This window comes from Mobula hypostoma, chromosome 25, assembly GCF_963921235.1.
Source record: "Mobula hypostoma chromosome 25, sMobHyp1.1, whole genome shotgun sequence".
NCBI classification, from domain to species: Eukaryota; Metazoa; Chordata; class Chondrichthyes; order Myliobatiformes; family Myliobatidae; genus Mobula; species Mobula hypostoma.
Genome location: NC_086121.1, coordinates 27,539,278 through 27,559,018, shown reverse-complemented (window position 1 = coordinate 27,559,018; position 19,741 = coordinate 27,539,278).

Genomic DNA, 19,741 nt, shown 5'->3' with positions numbered 1-19,741 from the left:
TCCAACCAAGCAGAGTCCATTTGCCAAGAAGGCCCACCAGCACCTTTACTTCCTGAGAAAACTAAAGAAATTTGGCCTGTCCCCTAAAACCCTCACTAATTTTTATATATGTACTGTAGAAAGCATTCTTCTAGGGTGCATCAGAACCTGGTATGGAAGTTGTTCTGTCCAAGACTGGAAGAAGCTGCGGAAAATCATGAACACGGCGCAGCACATCACACAAACCAATCTTCCGTCCTTGGACTCACTTTACACCGCACACTGTCGGAGTAGTGCTACCAGGATAATCAAGGACACAACCCACCCAGCGTCCCTCTTCCCTCCGGGAGAAGGCTCAGGAGCTTGAAGACTCGTATGGCCAGATTTGGGAACAGCTTCTTTCCAACTGTGATAAGACTGCTGAACGGATCCTGACATGGATCTGGGCCATACTCTCCAAATATCCGGACCTGCCTCTCGGTTTTTTTGCACTACCTTACTTTCCCTTTTCTATTTTCTATTTATGATTTATTATTTAAATTTTTAATATTTACTATCGATTTGTAATCCAGGGAGCGGGAAGCGCAGAATCAAATATCGCTATGATGATTTACATTCTAGTATCAATTGTTTGGCGACAATAAAATATGAAGTATATATTATTATAAAATAGGACATCTGTTATGGGAAGAGACTGGATAGGTTGGGTCTGTTTACCCTGGAGAAAAGGAGGCTGAGAGGTGACTTGTCATATAAAATTAAAAATGGAGTAGATGATCTGATTTATTTTCCGTTGCTGGGACATTAAAAATAAAAGGACATACAGTAAGTTTAAGGTGAGAGGAAGCAGTTTTAAAGGGGATTCGAGAGTAAAGGTCTTTTTTATACATTTTCAGAGACTGGCTTACATTGGAACTTACTGCCAGAAGAGGTGGGGGAGACAGATACAACCATTACATTTAAGAAACATTTGAACATAAAACGGGGGGTTCCCAACCTGGGATCTACGGACCCCTTAGTTAATGGTAGGGGTCCATGGCATACAAAATACTGTAGAACTAATGTGGGAAGATGGGATGAGTGCAGATGGGCTAACGTTCAGCACGGTCCTGCAGGGCAAGGAGCCCATTTCTGTGCAGTACAATTCTATCAATCTATGACCACCCAATTATATTGAAGCATGATCAACAGTTCGTTGTTATTTTTAATTCTAAGATATGCCTACTAGGCAACCCAGAAAAATCGGCTGAAGCTGTGGAACCCTTTCAGAAGACTACAATGCACACAGTTACCACAATTTCTCAACAGTGATTCTTAGAGTATGACCATGTTTGGTGTCTAATACAATGTGGTAATTCAAACCAAAACTAAAGTGGTATTTAATGCAAATTTGGGAACTTAATTTGCACTGAGTACAACTTCGCGGGTAAATTCTACAACCCTTGCATTAGTTTCAGACGACTTATAATAAAAAGGTCAGCAAACTCAAGTGGAGTTTGAGGTACAATCGTGCTCACTGTAAGAGCAGTGGGAGCTAGTTCTTCTGATGTCTCTTCATCTCTATGTGAGAGACTTGATATTGTCTACAACAGGTATAAAAATCACTGTTTAAGATTTATCCCAAGATTAATCTTTTTCAGCCAGAAAATCTCCGAAAATGGTGATGGCAGCAAAGAGATGCAGTTTTCCCTGATCCCCACCAGAGGGAGATGGCACACAGTGCTTCAGTTGTACTGAAACACGAGAGGTTTTGAAGATGGAAATCTTGAGGAACACACACAAAATATAGATAAACAACACACATCAAAGTTGCTGGTGAACACAGCAGGCCAGGCAGCATCTCTAGGAAGAGGTACAGTCGACGTTTCAGGCCGAGATCCTTCGTCAGGACTAACTGAAGGAAGAGATTTGAAAGTGGGAGGGGGAGGGGGAGATCCAAAATGATAGGAGAAGACAGGAGGGGGAGGGATGGAGCCAAGAGCTGGACAGGTGATTGGCAAAAGGGATATGAGAGGATCATGGGACAGGAGGCCCAGGGAGAAAGACAAGGGAGGGAGGAACCCAGAGGATGGGCAAGGAGTATAGTCAGAGGGACAGAGGGAGAAAAAGGAGAGTGAGAGAAAGAATGTGTGTATAAAAATAAATAACGGATGGGGTACGAGGGGGAAGTGGGACATTAGCGGAAGTTAGAGAAGTCAATGTTCATGCCATCAGGTTGGAGGCTACCCAGACGGAATATAAGGTGTTGTTCCTCCAACCTGAGTGTGGCTTCATCTTTACAGTAGAGGAGGCTGTGGATAGACATGTCAGAATGGGAATGGGATGTGGAATTAAAATGTGTGGCCACTGGGAGATTCTGCTTTCTCTGGCGGACAGAGCGTAGGTGTTCAGCAAAGGGGTCTCCTACCGGTTGATTATGGGGAGCAAGGACATGGCAGACCAATTGAATAACTACTTAGGTTCTGTCTTCACTAAGGAGGACATAAATAATCTTCCAGAAATAGTAGGAGACAGAGGGTCCAGTGAGTTGGAGGAACTGAGGGGAATACATGTTAGTAGGGAAGTGGTGTTAGGTAAATTGAAGGGATTAAAGGCAGATAAATCCCCAGGGCCAGATGGTCTGCATCCCAGAGTGCTTAAGAAAGTAGCCCAAGAAATAGTGGATGCATTAGTGATAATTTTTCAAAACTCTTTAGATTCTGGACTAGTTCCTGAGGATTGGAGGGTGGCTAATGTAACCCCACTTTTTAAAAAAGGAGGGAGAGAGAAACCGGGGAACTATAGACCGGTTAGCCTGACATTGGTGGTGGGGAAAATGCTAGAGTCAGTTATCAAAGATGTGATAACAGCACATTTGGAAAGCGGTGAAATCATTGGATAAAGTCAGCATGGATTTGTGAAGGGAAAATCATGTCTGACGAATCTCATAGAATTTTTTGAGGATGTAACTAGTAGAGTGAATAGGGGAGAACCGGTGGATGTGGTATATTTGGATTTTCAAAAGGCTTTTGACAAGGTCCCTCACAGGAGATTAGTGTGCAAACTTAAAGCACATGGTCTTGGGGGTAAGGTATTGATGTGGATAGAGAATTGGTTGGCAGACAGGAAGCAAAGAGTGGGAATAAGCGGGACCTTTTCAGAATGGCAGGCAGTGACTAGTGGGGTACCGCAAGGCTCAGTGCTGGGACCCTAGTTGTTTAAAATATATACTAATGACTTAGACGAGGGAATTAAATGCAGCATCTCCAAGTTTGCGGATGACACGAAGCTGGGCGGCAGTGTTAGCTGTGAGGAGGATGCTAAGAGGATGCAGGGTGACTTGGATAGGTGAGGTGAGTGGGCAAATTCATGGCAGATGCAAATTAATGTGGATAAATGTGAGGTTATCCACTTTGGTGGCAAAAACAGGAAAACAGATTATTATCTGAATGGTGGCCGATTAGGAAAAGGGGAGGTGCAACAAGATCTGGGTGTCATTATACGCCAGTCATTGAAAGTGGGCATGCAGGTACAGCAGGCGGTGAAAAAGGTGAATGGTATGCTGGCATTCATAGCAAGAGGATTCGAGTACAGGAGCAGGGAGGTACTACTGTAGTTGTACAAGGCCTTGGTGAGACCACACCTGGAGTATTGTGTGCAGTTTTGGTCCCCTAATCTGAGGAAAGACATCCTTGCCGTAGAGGGAGTATAACGAAGGTTCACCAGATTGATTCCTGGGATGGCAGGACTTTCATATGATGAAAGACTGGATCGACTAGGCTTATACTTGTTGGAATTTAGAAGATTGAGGGGGGATCTTATTGAAACATATAAAATCCTAAAGGGATTGGACAGACTAGATGCAGGAAGATTGTTCCCAATGTTGGGGAAGTCCAGAACGAGAGGTCACAGTTTAAGGATAAAGGGGAAGCCTTTTAGGACTGAGATGAGGAAAAACTTCTTCACATAGAGAGTGGTGAATCTATGGAATTCTCTGCCACAGGAAACAGTTGAGGCCAGTTCATTGGCTATATTTAAGAGGGAGTTAGGTAAGGCCCTTGTGGCTAAAGGGATCAGGGGTATGGAGAGAAAGCAGGTACAGGGTTCTGAGTTGGATGATCAGCCATGATCATACTGAATGGCGGTGCAGGCTTGAAGGGCCGAATGGCCTACTCCTGCACTTATTTCCTATGTTTCTATGTCTATGTTAATGCCCCACCTCCCCCTTGTACCCCATCCGTTATTTATTTTTATACACACATTCTTTCTCTCACTCTCCTTTTTTTCCCTCTGTCCCTCTGACTATACCCCTTGCCCATCCTCTGGTTCTCCCCCCCCCTTGTCTTTCTCCCTGGACCTCCTGTCCTATGATCCCCTCATATCCCTTTTGCCTATCACCTGTCCAGCTCTTGGCTCCATCCCTCCCCCTCCTGTCTTCTCCTATCATTTTGGATCTCCCCTCCCCCTCCCACTTTCAAATCTCTTACTAACTCTTCCTTCAGTTAGTCCTGACGAAGGGTCTCGGCCCGAAACGTCGACTGTACCTCTTCCTGGAGATGCTGCCTGGCCTGCTGCGTTCACCAGCAACTTTGATGTGTGTTGCTTGGATTTCCAGCCTCTGCAGAATTCCTGTTGTTAGCGTTTTTAAAAATATAGATGAACGGTCTTTGCCTGAAAGAAGGGCTGTTTACTTGCCTCCATTAATGATTCCTGAGCTGCAGAGTTCCTTCAGCATTCTGTGTGTGTTGCTCAGACTGGGCAACTGCTCGGAATCTCCTGTTTCTGTCTATGCTTTGGGTTCCTTTCTACAATTGATGGCAGAGATGCTTTGATGCAGGTAGAACTGAGATAGCGTAGTTTATTGGAGTTGTTTATAATGTGAAGGTGAGGAGCATTGGCTCAGACTCTTTATTGTTGCATGGGGAGATCCTTCTCTGTGGGGGATGTGAGATACTTCCAGAGGGATCTTCACCATCATGGATGGATACCTTTCATGTTCCACAGGTCGTGCTTGAGAGCAATCCGAGCTCTCAGGTCATCTGCTTCACCCCCTGGCCCGAAACGTCGACTGTTTATTTCCGTCCATAGATGCTGCATGACCTGAAGCTTTTTGTGTGTGCCACTTGAGGGACTCATCAGTCAGAAGATGTGATAAAGTCCCACATAGGAGATTAGTGGGTAAAATTAGGGCACATGGTATTGGGGGCAGAGTACTGACATGGATTGAAAATTGGCTGGCTGACAGAAAACAAAGAGTAGCGATTAATGGGTCCCTTTCGGAATGGCGGGTGGTGACCCGTGGGGCACCGCAGGGTTCAATGCTGGGACTGCAGCTGTTTACAATATATATTAATGATTTAGATGAGGGAATTAAAAGTAACATTAGCAAATTTGCCGATAACACAAAGCTGGGAGGCAGTGTGAAATGTGAGGAGGATGTTATGAGAATGCAGGGTGACTTGGACAGGCTGGGTGAGTGGGCAGATGCATGGCAGATGCAGTTTAATGTGGATAAATGTGAGGTTATCCACTTTGGTGGTAAGAATAGGAAGGCAGATTATTATCTAAATGGAGTCAAGTTAGGAAAAGGGGAAGTACAACGAGGTCTAGGTGTTCTTGTACATCAGTCACTGAAAGCAAGCATGCAAGTACAGCAGGCAGTGAAGAAAGCTAATGGCATGCTGGCCTTCATAACAAGGGAAGTTGAGTATAGGAGCAAAGAGGTCCTTCTGCAGCTGTACAGGGCCCTGGTGAGACCACACCTGGAGTACTGTGTGCAGTTTTGGTCTCCAAATTTGAAGAAGGACATTCTTGCTATTGAGGGAGTCCAGCGTAGGTTCACAAGGTTAATTCTCGGGATGGTGGGACTGTCATATGTCGAAAGATTGGAGCGAATGGGCTTGCATACTCTGGAATTTAGAAGGCTGAGAGGGGATCTTATTGAAACATATAAGATTGTTAAGAGATTGGACACGCTGGAGGCAGGAAGCATGTTCCCACTGATGGGTGAGTTCCTGAACCAGAGGCCACAGCTTAAGAATAAGGGGTAGGCGATTTAGAACGGAGTTGAGGAAAAACTTTTTCGCCCAGAGAGTGGTGGATGTATGGAATGCTCTGCCCCAGAAGGCAGTAGAGGCCAAGTCTCTGGATGCTTTCAAGAAAGAGATGGATAGAGCTCTTAAAGATAGCGAAATCAAAGGTTATGGGGATAAGGCAGGAACTAGATACTGATTGTGGATGATCAGCCATGATCACAGTGAATGGCAGTGCTGGCTCGAAGGGCCGAATGGCCTACTCCTGCACCTATTGTCTATTGTCTATTGTCTATGGACGGAAATGCACAATGTCTTGGGCCTTGACCCAAAACATTGACTGTCCATTTCCATCCATTGGTGCTGCCTGATCTGCTCAAGGTGTTGGCTTGTATTCTGATGTAGAACTTCATGCTAGAGGCTCTTACCTCATATGTGTACCCACACAATGAGTGGCAGCAAACTATCTTTCCCCTTACTGGTTTTTCACCTGGCACCTACCAGCCTTCTCCTTCCCACCCTCCCGCCACCTTCTTTATAGGGTCTCTGCCTCTTCCCTCTTCAGTCCTGACAAAGGGTTCTGGCCCGAAATGTTGACTGATCATTTCTGCGGATGCTGCCCGACCTGCTGAGTTCCGCCAGCGTGTTGTGAGTGTTATTCAGTGTTAGTCAGGAGGGATGGAGCAACAGGTCAACTAGGAATGGCATCTCATCTGTTCCCTTGACTCTGGATCTGCTGCTGATAATGGACCAGTGAGAAAACAAGGAATTATTTGATCAGGAAGGAGAGGCCCAGATAAATTCACCCACTATTCTGGGGTAAGTATCTTCCCAAAATATAACTCAGGAGTGAATTAGGGTTTCTGTTTACATTTGGTATTTGTGTATTTCTAGTATGTTGAGCAGGAAGCACACTCCCCAGGGGCACACACTCTCAATGCCTGAGAGTGATCTGACAGACCGGAAAATGCTCTCAAATAGCCTGTGCCTCTAGCCCACACACTGGTCATTGATGGCCCACTTGGACTTCAGTGACTAACTTTGCATTCTGAGCGTGTGGGGACAGTTACAGATCTATTACAAAATGCTTTTGGCAGACTTATCGTTAGTTTTCTCAGCATGGTAGGGCACTGACTGTGGAAACGCCTCTGAAAATCTTTCAGGCACCTGTCTCGTCAGACAGCAGATACAGAGAGAGAAATGAAGCTTTCAGGACAGTGGCCTTTCATTAGAATTGGGAAACATTAGGGATGTGGCAGGTTAACATAGAACATAGAATAGTACAGAATAGGTACAAGCCTGTCAGGCCATTATGTTGTGCCAAGCTAATTACTTTACTAATTCAAATGACCAGCTGAACTAAACCCTTCTGCCTACACAACATCCCTATCCTTCTGTTTCCTGCACATCTACAGTGGTATGCAAAAGTTTGGGCACCCCTGGTCAAAATTTTTGTTACTGTGAATAGTTAGGTGAGTGGAAGATGAACTGATCTCCAAAAATCATAAAGTTAAAGATGAAACATTCCTTTCAATATTTTAAACAAGATTAGTGTATTATTTTTCTTTTGTACAATTTTAGAGTGAAAAAAAGGAAAGGAAAGTTTGGGCACCCCAAGAGATTTGAGCTCTCAGATAACTTTTACCAAGGTCTCAGACCTTAATTAGCTTGTTAGGGCTTTGCCTTGTTCACAGTCATTGTTAGGAAAGGCCAGGGGATGCAAATTTCAAAGCTTTATAAATACCCTGACTCCTCAAATCTTGTCCCAACAATCAGCAGCCATGGGCTCCTGTAAGCAGCTGCCTAGCACTCCGAAAATTAAAATAAATGATGCCCACAAAGCAGGAGAAGGCTATGAGAAGATAGCAAAGCGTTTTCAGGTAGCCATTTCCTCAGTTTGTAATGTAATTAAGAAATGGTAGTTAACAGGAACAGTGGAGGTCAAGTTGAAGTCTAGAAGACCAAGAAAACTTTCTGAGAGAACTGCTCGTAGGATTTCTAGAAAGGCAAATCAAAAGCCCTGTTTGACTGCAAAAGACCTTCAGGAAGGTTTAGCAGACTCTGGAGTGGTGGTGCACTGTTCTACTGTGCAGCAACACCTGCACAAATATGTCCTTCATGGAAGAGTCATCAGAAGAAATCCTTTTCTGCGTCCTCACCACAAAATTCAGTGTCAGAAGTTTGCAAAGAAACATCTAAACAAGCCTGATGCATTTTGGAAACAAATCCTGTGGACTAATGAAGTTAAAATAGAACTTTTTGGCCACAATGAGCAAAGGTATGTTTGGAGGAAAAAGGGTGCAGAATTTCATGAAAAGAACACCTCTCCAACTGTTAAACATGGGGGTGGATCGATCATGGTTTGGTTTTGTGTTGCAGCCAGTGGCACGGGGAACATTTCACTGGTAGAGGGAAAAATGAATTCAATTAAATACCAGCAAATTCTGGAAGCAAACATCACACTGCCTGTAAAAAAGCTGAAGATGAAAAGAGGATGGCTTCTACGACAGGATAATGATCCTAAACACACCTCAACATTCATCAAGAGGCGCAAGCTGCAGGTTTTGCCACGGCCCTCACAGTCTTCGACCTGAACATCATCGAAAATCTGTGGATAGACCTCAAAAGAGCGGTGCATGCAAGACGGCCCAAGAATCTCACAGAACTAGAAGCCTTTTGCAAGGAAGAATAGGTGAAAATCCCTCAAAAAAGAATTGAAAGACTCTTAGCTAACAAGACTTTTATCAGTATTTACAGATGCAACAATGTGTTAATAGGACGGTTAAAAATATAACCAAGGCAAGTACATGTCTGATAGAGCTATTTAAAAAAGCATATAATTCAGACAACGGTAGTAGAATCATTTCAAGTGTGTATAAGGGTTTGTCAAATCTTAAAACAAATTCAACTTCATACATAAAAACAAAATGGGAGAAGGAAGGAGGGATAATAATATCTGAGGAAGAATGGACGTACCGGTTGGTAGGTTAATTGGTCATTGTAAGTTATATCGTGATCAGGCTAGGGTTAAGTTGGGGGTTGTGGTGTGGTGAGGCTCAAATGGTTGGAAGGGCTTATTTTGCACTGTATCCCAATAATAAAATAAACTACTTGACTAATAGAAGCAAGATATTGTATGTTTTCTTTACCATTCTATCAACCTGCATAGCCATTTTAAAGGAGTTATGGACTTGGACACGAAAATTGCTCTGCACATCAACACCACTAAAGGTCTTGACACTAACACTGCATTCTCCCTTTTTTTGATCTCCCACGGTGGAGCATTTCACATCTGACCAGGAGAAACTCCCTCTCCCATTACTCAGCCATGTCTGGGACTGATTTATATCCCACTAATCTTCTTAGCTATCCACAGCAACACCAATATCCGTATCATCTGCAGACTTCCTCACCCATACGTCTACATTTCATCAGGTCATTCCTATACAGTAGGTAATGCAAACAAGTTCTCAGCAAGTACCAAGCAAGGGAAAATGGGGAATGAGGAAGGAACAAAAGGAAAGTTCTGTGATAAGGTGGAAAGCAAGGGAGATCAAACAACAAAAGAGAAGATGCTGCAAGGCAAAAGAAATGGTGATGTAGCAAGTGACACAATGAATAAGGATCTAGAGAAGGAAAAGTTTCCTGGAACTGTTGATCCCAGGAGATGGACTGCACCAACCAAAAGTTATGATTCTGTTCCTCGAGCTTACAATGAGTATCATTAGAACGGAGTAAAAGGTCAGGGGTAGAGCAGTCAAAGTGGGACTGGGAGATCACACACGCAGACTGGAGGAAAAGTCTTAGTAGAGTTCATCTGTGTTCAGGTTGGTTGGGAAGAGAGAAGACGAGAGAGAAAGCACTGCAACCTCACAGGAAACTGTGGGAAAGGGCAAGGAACTGGGGTAAATGTTTCTTCAAACTTCATTTATTTTATTTCATTTAGAGATACAGCAGGAAATAGGTCCTTCCGGCCCTTCGAGCTGCATCACCCAGCAACCACCTGTTCCCCCCCCCCTCCCCCGACAACCCTGATTTAATGCCAACCCAATCATGGGACAATTTGTAAAGATCAATTAACCTACTAACCAGTACGTCTTTGGACTATGGGAGGAAACCAGAGCACCCGGAGGAAACCCACACATTCCACAGGGAGGACGTATAGAGACTCCTTACAGGAGTCGGCAGAATTGAACTTTGAACTCTAAGACCCCAAGCTAACCGCTATGCCAACTTGGTTCCCAGGGAATTGTGGGCTGTAATTATGTAATTTGTATAAGGAATGATTGGGCTGTTGGTTGGCAGGGCGTGGAGTGTGTTGTGTGGTGGGATGTGGCCCGGTGTGGTTCAGAGCTCAAGCTAGTGGATGTCAGAAATACAAAGTGAAGAATGATTCTGTGCTCACCATGCTGACGGGACCACTGCTGTTGGCCAAACCAAAGCTGGTGACGAATTGCCATGTGGAGGTTGAGTGATGCCACAACGTCAGCAAAGCCAAAGAGCTGATTATCAGCTACAGGAGGGACAAGCTGGAGGTCCAGGAGCCAGTCCTCATTAGGGATCAGAGGTGTAGAGGGTCAGTAACACTACATGCTTTGGCATTATTGTTCTTTCCTGGGACCAGAACATAAGTGTCATCAGAAATAAGACACAGCAGCACCACTACTTTATTAGAATTTTGCATAGATTCAGAGTGTCATCTAAAACTTTGATAAACTTCTATAGATGCACAGTGGAGCGTGTCTTGACTGGTTGCATCATGGCCTGGTATGGAAACATGAACAAAAAAGATTCTACCGTAAGTGCTGGGTACAACCCAGTCCATCACAGGCAATGCTTTCCTCACCATTGAGTGTATTTACATGGAGCACTGCCACAAGAAAGCAGCATCCATCATCAAAGACCCCCACCGCGCAGGCCATGCCCTCTTCTTGCTTCTGCCTTCAGGCAGGAGGTACAGAAGCCTTAAGGCCTACGCCACCAGGTTCAGGAATAGTTATTACCCTAAAACCATCAGGCTCGTGAACCAGTGTGGATAACTTCACTCACCTCAGCTCTAAAACAGTTCATGTTTTCAGTATTCTTTTATTTATTTGCAAATTTGTTCTCTTTTTGCACATTAGTTGTTTGCCAGTCTTTATTTATGTATACTTTTTTCATAATTCCTATGGTTTTTAAAAAATTTTCCTCTCAATGCCTGCAAGAAAATGAATCTCAAAGTAGTATATGGTGACATATATGTACAGTACTTTGATAATAATTTTACTTCATCTTTGACTTTGACTTGCCTTGGTCTTAAATTTAGATTTAGTACAGCTCCAGATAGGTGATAACAAGGGACATAAAGCACAGGTGGGTATAGTTTACAAGCAGCTGTACCATTGGGCAGAGAATTAGTTCAGAACTAAAATGAGTGCTGCAAAAATAATGAAATAGTTGTGTTGGGCTTCAATCTTCATAATGACTGGGCGTATCAAAATAGCAAGGTAGTTTTGGAAGTCAAGTTTGTGAACTGTAAGAAAAGACTTTCTCGGAGTAGTACACTACCAATCTAACAGCGAAGAGGCTATATAGATCATGTCTTCTGCAATGAGACAAGTTAATTAGTAAGGCATCCGCAAAGAAAAGTTAGAATAATTTGATAGCATCTTACATTGAGTTTAGAAGTTAAAGTCTTGGTCCTAGTCATTCTGAAAGTATGAGTGTGAACGATGGCATTGAGTTGCAAAAACATGATAACAGGAAAACAATGACAAATATGCCTTCAATTTCCTCAATAAATATGTAATCCATTAAAGAAATCAAAAAATAAATTCCATGGTTAACTAAAGAGTAGAAAAATGGTAATAGATTATTAAAAAAAGGATGATCTTTCTTCAAGACGGTACACCTGAGGAACAGGAAAGTTTCAGAACTGAGCATAGGATATTAAAAATTGCCAGAGACTCAATTTTCATAGATCATTAAAATGCTATGGACAACATTGAAAATCTTATGACTACATTCTTAGGAATCCTATGACTGACTGATTCTAAGCCTTGTGTAACTATCCACAGTCCCACCTCTGCCCCGGACTTGGGAATCTCAGTATTATGGGCAAAACATCAGAGAGTATAAGATTTAATAACAGAAGTAAAGTTTTAAGATGGCACTCTATATAAACTCTGATTAAAGTTGGATGAAGGTTTGAGTGATGTTGTCAGTATTATTTTTAAAATTCTATGGTGATGTAACATACCTTTAATGGGCTCTTCAGACATCCCTGAAAGATGAAAGAGCAGCGGGTATTACAGGAGAGCAAAATATCACCATTCCTCTACTTCCCACAATCTTAACTTCCACAAGGAGCTGAGGTCTGTCCTTTTAATTTCCTTGTTTCTCAAAATATATCTCAGATCACCCTTCTGATCGTGATTAATGGCCAATGAGTGAAAATAAAGGGCTGGTGACCACAATGAGATGGATGTGGGTTGAGGCTATTGATGTTAATGTCCCAGTACAGACTAGAGACGCTCCATCAAAACCTGCTAAAATAATGTAAAATCTTTGATTCTGCAGTGTAAGCGTTCTTCGCACAGAGACAGGAACCATTTATTAACTCCAGATTTATTTTTGGGTAAATTTTTTTTTAAGTAAAATCTAACCAGGATTTTATTTCCAAAGGAACAGTGGAGGGGGATGTTTACATTTAGCCTAGACCATAAGGCTTATGAACCAAAGTGGATATCTCCACTCAGTTTCACTCTTCCCATACTTGAAATTTTCTCACAACCTAGGGACTCACTTCCAAGAAATTTTCATCTCATGTTCTCAATACTTATTGCTTATTTATTTACAAACTCCATTTCCAGAAAAGTTGGGATATTTTCCAAAATGCAATAAAAGCAAAAATCTGTGATATGTTAATTCACGTGATCCTTTATTTAACTGACAAAAATACAAAGAAAAGATTTTCAATAGTTTTACTGACCAACATAATCGTATTTTGTAAATATTCCCAAATTTAGAATTTGATGGCTGCAACACACTCAACAAAAGTTGGGACAGAGTTAAAATAAGAACGAAAAGTTCACAGAATATTCAAGTAACACCGGTTTGGAAGACTCCACATTAAGCAGGTTAATTGGTAGCAGGTGAGGTATCATGACAGGGTATAAAAGTAGCGTCCATCAAAGGCTCAGTCTTTGCAAGCAAGGATGGGTCGTGGCTCACCCCTTTGTGCCAAATTTCGAGAGAGAATTGTTAGTCAGTTCAAAGGGAACATTTCTCAATGCAAGATTGCAGAGAATTTAGGTCTTTCAACATCTACAGTATGTAATATTGTGAAAAGATTCAGAGAATTCAGAGATATCTCAGTGCGTAAAGGGCAAGGTCGGAAACCACTGCTGAATGTGCGTGATCTTCGAGCCCTCAGGCGGCACTGCCTAAGAAACCGTCATGCTACTGTGACAATTATAGCCACCTGGGCTCGGAAGCACTTCGGAAAACCATTGTCACGCAACACAGTCCGTCACTACATCCAGAAATGCAACTTGAAACTGTATTGCGCAAGGAGGAAGCCATACATCAACTCTATGCAGAAATGCCGGTGAGTTCTCTGGGCCCGAGCTCATCTCAGATGGACCGAAAGACTGTGGAACCGTGTGCTGTGGTCAGATGAGTCCACATTTCAGCTAGTTTTCGGAAAAAATGGGTGTCGAGTTCTCCATGCCAAAGATGAAAATGACCATCCAGATTGTTATCAGCGAAAGGTGCAAAAGCCAGCATCTGTGATGGTATGGGGGTGCATCAGTGCCCAGGGCATGGGTGAGTTGCATGTATGTGAAGGTACCATTGACTCTGAGGCGTATATTAGGATTTTAGAGAGACATATGTTGCCATCAAGGCGACGTCTCTTCCTGGGACGTCCATGCTTATTTCAGTAGGACAATGCCAGATCACATTCTGCACAGTCTACAACAGCGTGGCTTTGTAGACACAGAGTGCGTGTGCTTGACTGGCCTGCTGCCAGTCCAGATCTATCTCCTATTGAAAATGCATGGCGCATCATGAAGAGAAGAATCAGATAACGGAGACCACGGACTGTTGAGCAGCTGAAGTCTTATATCAAGCAAGAATGGACAAAATTTCCAATTGCAAATCTACTACAATTAGTATCCTCAGTTCCAAAACGATTAAAAAGTGTTATTAAAAGGAAAGGTGATGTAACACAATGGTAAACATGCTTCTGTCCCAACTTTTGTTGAGTGTGTTGCAGCCATCAAATTCTAAATTTGTGTATGTTTACAAAATACAATTAAGTTGGTCAGTAAAACTATTGAAAATCTTTTCTTTGTACTTTTGTCAGTTAAATAAAGGTTCATGTGAATTAACATATCACAGATTTTTGTTTTTATTGCATTTTGGAAAATATCCCAACTTTTCTGGAAATGGGGTTTGTATTATTATTTCTTTCCTTTCGTATCTGAGTGGTCTGTTGTCTTTGGCACGCAAATTGGCGCAGTGTCTTACTGATTCTGTTTCAGTTATTATTCTATGAAATTATGAGTATGCCCGCCAGGAAATGAATCTTAGGGTCGTATATGGTGACATACATGCACTTTGATAATAAATTTACTTTGAACTTTGAACATTAATCTTTGACTGCCATCTTGAGTCCATCTTTTAGTCCCGTCATGTAGATTTTACATGGGGTACATTGGATATAGAACACAGAACACGGAATGCTACAGCACAGTACAGGCGCATTGGCCCACAATGTTGTGCCAACCTTTTAACCTCCTCTAAGATCAATCTAACCTGTCCTTCTTATGTCGCCCACCGTTTTCTATCATTCATTTTTCTACCTAAGCATTTCTTTAATATCCCAAATGTATCTGCCTCCACCACCACTTTCGGCAGCTCATTCCGTGCATCCACCAGTCTGTGTAAAAAAGCCAATATGTGGCAAAGAGTTAGGCCACTTGGCCTTCTTGGCCTATTCCAGTGTTTAAACTTCACTCATGTCTCCTTCCATGCAACCTCAATCAAACCCGTAAATGTGACTCTCTATCCCTTCTCCCAGATTTGCTTGTTCACTCTCCTCTCAAAGGCATCTCACTATTTGCTACAATCACATCCTGCAGTAGTAACACTCTTACTGCTCTTTGAATTAAGAAGTTCTTTCTGAAACCTTTATATACTTCTTGAGGCTGACCTTATATTGAAAAACTCTAATCATAGTCCTCCCCTCAAATGGAAACGTTCTTTCTGTGACCAATCTGCACTGTCACTAAGGTTCAATACAGCTTAACATAACTTCCTTACTGTTTTCACAAATTCAAGTTCAGTCTATTGTCATTCAACAAGGCACAAGTATACCACCAAACAACACAACGTTCCTCTGGACTAAGGTGCACAACACAGCACATATAACTCACACACTTAACACATAAAATAATATATATATAAATGAACAAAAATAAGGTGCATTTACGTTACAAGTCAAAAAGTAAAGAGTATAATGCTACTGTGGTGCTTCATAAGTGATGAGATCTGGGCAGTGGCAAGGAGTTCAATAGTCTTTTGGCCTGGAGGAAGAAAATGTATCCCATCCTAACAGTCCTTGGCCTAACGCTACGTACCTTCTGCCTGATGGTAAGGTGTCAAAGAGATTGTTGGATAGATGGGAGGGATCATTGACAATGCCAAGGGCCCTGCACATTCAGTGCCCCTGTTAGATATCTCTGATGGGTGGAAGAGAGACCCCAATGATCCCTCTCAGCAGTCCTTGCAATCCTTTGTAAGGGCTTGTGGTCAGATGCCTTGCAATTCCCACACGAGACACTGATATAACCATATAACAATTACAGCATGGAAACGGGCCATCTCGGCCCTTCTAGTCCATGCCGAACTCTTACTCTCACCTAGTCCCACCGACCTGCACTCAGCCCATAACCCTCCATTCCTTTCCTCTCCATATAGCTAACCAATTTAATTTTAAATGAGAACATCGAATCTGCCTCAACCACTTCTGCTGGAAGCTCATTCCACACAGCTACCACTCTCTGAGTAAAGAAGCTCCCCCTCTTGTTACCACTAAACTTTTGCCCTTTAAATCTCAACCCATGTCCTCTTGTTTGAATCTCCCCCACTCTCAATGGAAAAAGCCTATCCATGTCAACTCTATTTATCCCCCTCATAATTTTAAATACCTCTATCAAGTCCCCCCTCAATCTTCTGCACTCCAAAGAATAAAGACCCAACTTGTTCAACCTTTCTCTGTAACCTTAGGAGATGAAACCCAGGTGACATTCTAGATGCCTAGGACACTCTCAGTTGTGCTCCTGTAAAAATTGGTGAGAATGTGGGGGGGTCTCACTCACCTCAATCTCCTCAGGAAATGGCGATGCTGTCGCGTTTTTGTGACCAAAGAGGTGGTGTTGAGGTTGTCCTTTGTTTGCACTTGCAGAAGCTTGGTGCTCCTAACTCTCTCCATGGAGGGGCCGTGTATGTGCAGTGAGGAGTGGTCAGCCTGCACCTTCCTAAAGTCCACAATCATCTCTGTGGTCTTGTCCACGTTGAGACTCAAGTTGTTGTGCTCGCACCATTCTACCAGCTGCTCTGCCTCCTCTCCGTACACCGTCTCGTCGTTGTTGATGAGGCCAGCCACTGTCGGCCCATCAGGAAACCTGATGTTTCAGTTTAAACTGAATCGAACAGTCACTCGTGCATCAGCACTGGGCTGAGGCACGCAGCCCTAGGGAACATCAGTGCTCAGCGTGATGGAGCTGGAGATGTTTCCATCAAGGTATAAATCGTAGGGTTGGCTTTGCATGCCTAATAGGCTTGCCAACCCGTGGAGCAGTTTGTGTGACTGATACACTTGTGATCCAGATTTGCACCTTCCAAGTAATGAGTGATTGTCCTATTCCTCCTACTCAACAGGCTACTTCATACTTATTTGTGTTGAATGCCCTTTTCCAATTATTTGTGACTTGCCAAATTGATTAATGACCTCCTGTCATTATTTGCAGTTCACCTCAGTCATGGCTGCCCTCTCCAATTTGGTATCTTCGTCCAATTTAGAAGCTGAGATTTTGATTGCAGCTGCTGAATTGTTAACGCAAATTGTGGAAAAGCTGTGGACCCAGCACTGATCCTTGTGGAACATCACTAGTCATTTTCTTCCACTATGAATAGCCACTCTTCACTTCCAGTCTCTGTGCTGAAGCCAGCTGATGCCACATTCTCTGGTTTGACTCATTCATTTGACTGGGATTCCTTAGAGATACCTTATCAATGCTGACAGTTCCCTTCTGTAGCTTTTAGTTATATCAGAGACACCATGCCGTTCTGATGAAGAGTTCCAACCCCAAACATTGGCTGTTTTCCCCTCTCCATAGATGCTACCTGACCTGCTGAGTTCCTCCAGCATTTTGTGGTTTTTACCATGAGAGGGGATTTTGCTTGTTGCTATTGAATTTTAAAGGTGATAGCAAATTCTAAAACCAATGATCATGAACACTAATATGCAAAATGGGGAATTTGGCAGGAATTTCCTGACTTAGAGCGTAGTGAGAGCATGAAATCATTTTGTGCGGTGAAGGCAACGTTACGGTTGGCGGAATTTAAATAGGTAAATTAGGGAGAAAGAGTTGGATGTTACGTAGTGAGAGTAAATGTTTGTGGAGTACAACCCACTGGGGCTGAATGGGTTATTTCTGTCCACTTCTTACTCAGATGAGAGTTAATGGAGCTAAAACAATCTGATTAATTGTTCAGAAACAATCTGATTAACTGAAGTAAAGATTGGCTCAAAGCTTGGGGAATAAGTGGCCGAGTTTTCATCTCACAACCAACCATTGTAATATTAACAGGAATGAAAGTAATACAAGTCCCCAGGGCCCTGAGGGAAGGAAACAAAACCTTTTGATTAACAGAATGGCAGAACCCTGACTTGTGGTGTGCATGTAGAAAGAAGCCACGTATCGTTCAATTACAGATTTAGAAATTGCATCTTGACTTTTTTTAACGGCAGAACAGCCTGTTACTCAAACAGTGCTGAGACAGAACTTGAGGAAAACAAAACTCAGTAGATTTACTTTAAACCATGAGGCCATTAGCTACAGGAGCAGAATCAAGCCATTTGGCCATTGAGTCTGCTCCGCCATTTCATCATGGCGGATCCGGTTTTCCTCTCAGCCCCAATCTCCTGCCTTCTCCCTGTATCCATTCATGCCCTGACTAATTAAGAATCTATCAACCTCTGCCTTAAATACACATAAAGACTTAGCCTCCACAGCCACCTGTCACAAAGGATTCCACAGATTCAACACTCTCTGGATTAAGAAAATCCTCCTCATCTCTGTTCTAACATAACACCTCTCTATCCTGAGGCTGTGTCCTCTGGTCTTAGACTCTCCCACCATAATAAACATTCTCTCCACATCCACTCTATTGAAACCTTCCACAATTCGCTAGGTTTCAATGAGGTCACCCCTCATTCTTCTGAATTCCAATGACTACAGGCTCGGAGCCATCAAACACTCTTTATATGACAAGCCATTTCATCCTGGAATCATTTTCCTGAACCTCCTTAGAACCCTCTACAGTTTCAGCACATCCTTTCTAAGATAAGGGGCCCAAAACTGCTCACAATATTCCAAGTGAAGCCTCACCAGTGCTTTATAAAGTTTCAACATTACATCTTTGCTTTTATATTCTAGTCCTGTTGAGATGAATGCTAACATTGCACTTGCCTTCCTCAGTGTTGTATATGTGATGAAATGTACTTTGATAATAAATTTACTTTGAAGTTTTGAACTATGAACTTGGAACCAATGTCGGTGTCTTCTCAAAGGGCAGCAACCTCCACCATCGAGGGTGCAATAATTCTCAGTCAGGCCTGACCAGCAGGTCCAACTCTGGACTCCTAACACAGACAGTCTGCTCTAACCTTCATCAGGAGAATACAGTGAAAATGCATCAAAGATGATCTCAAAACCTCCTTGATGTAGTATCCTCACTGGCCCATGGGATCTGTAACCACTCAAAATGATGGAGCATCCAGGAAGCCAGTGAGAACCTCAGGTCAGGAGTACATGGAAGTCTGGTGAATATTACCGATAGAACAGAGCAGTTCCATCATCTGGTACCTACCCCAGCTGTAGCAGGGGTCTAGAAGTTCCCTATAGGCCTGACCAGCCACAGTGAAAGCAAATCATCCTCAATCCATAGGAACTGTCTAAGATGAAGAACAATTGATCAAATTGTGAAGTTGTGACCTGTGGGGAACCCAAACTCTGACCTGTTCGTAGTTTGGGTATTTATCATGAGTTATCCAGACTGACCTGGTCATATCCCGGGTATTTATTACTGATGACCCAGACTGGGACCTCATCATATCCTGGGTATTTATCACGGATTACCCAGATGCTGACCTGCTCATAGATCGGGTATTTATCACGGGTTACCCAGACTCTGACCCAGTCATAGGCCGGGTATTTATCATGGATTACCCACACTCTGACCTGGTCATATCCCGGGTATTTATCACAGATTACCCAGACACTGATCTGCTCATAGATCGGGTATTTATCACGGGTTACCCAGACTCTGATCTGCTCATATGCCAGGTATTTATATGGCAGATCCAATTGTGCCAATGCTGATTTCCCCCTCTGCTTCAGGGATGAGGGAGAGGAAATATCAGTCAGTAGTGAATTGATCCCATAGGAAAGTCCACTATCAACGTGATTTGTTCACAGAAC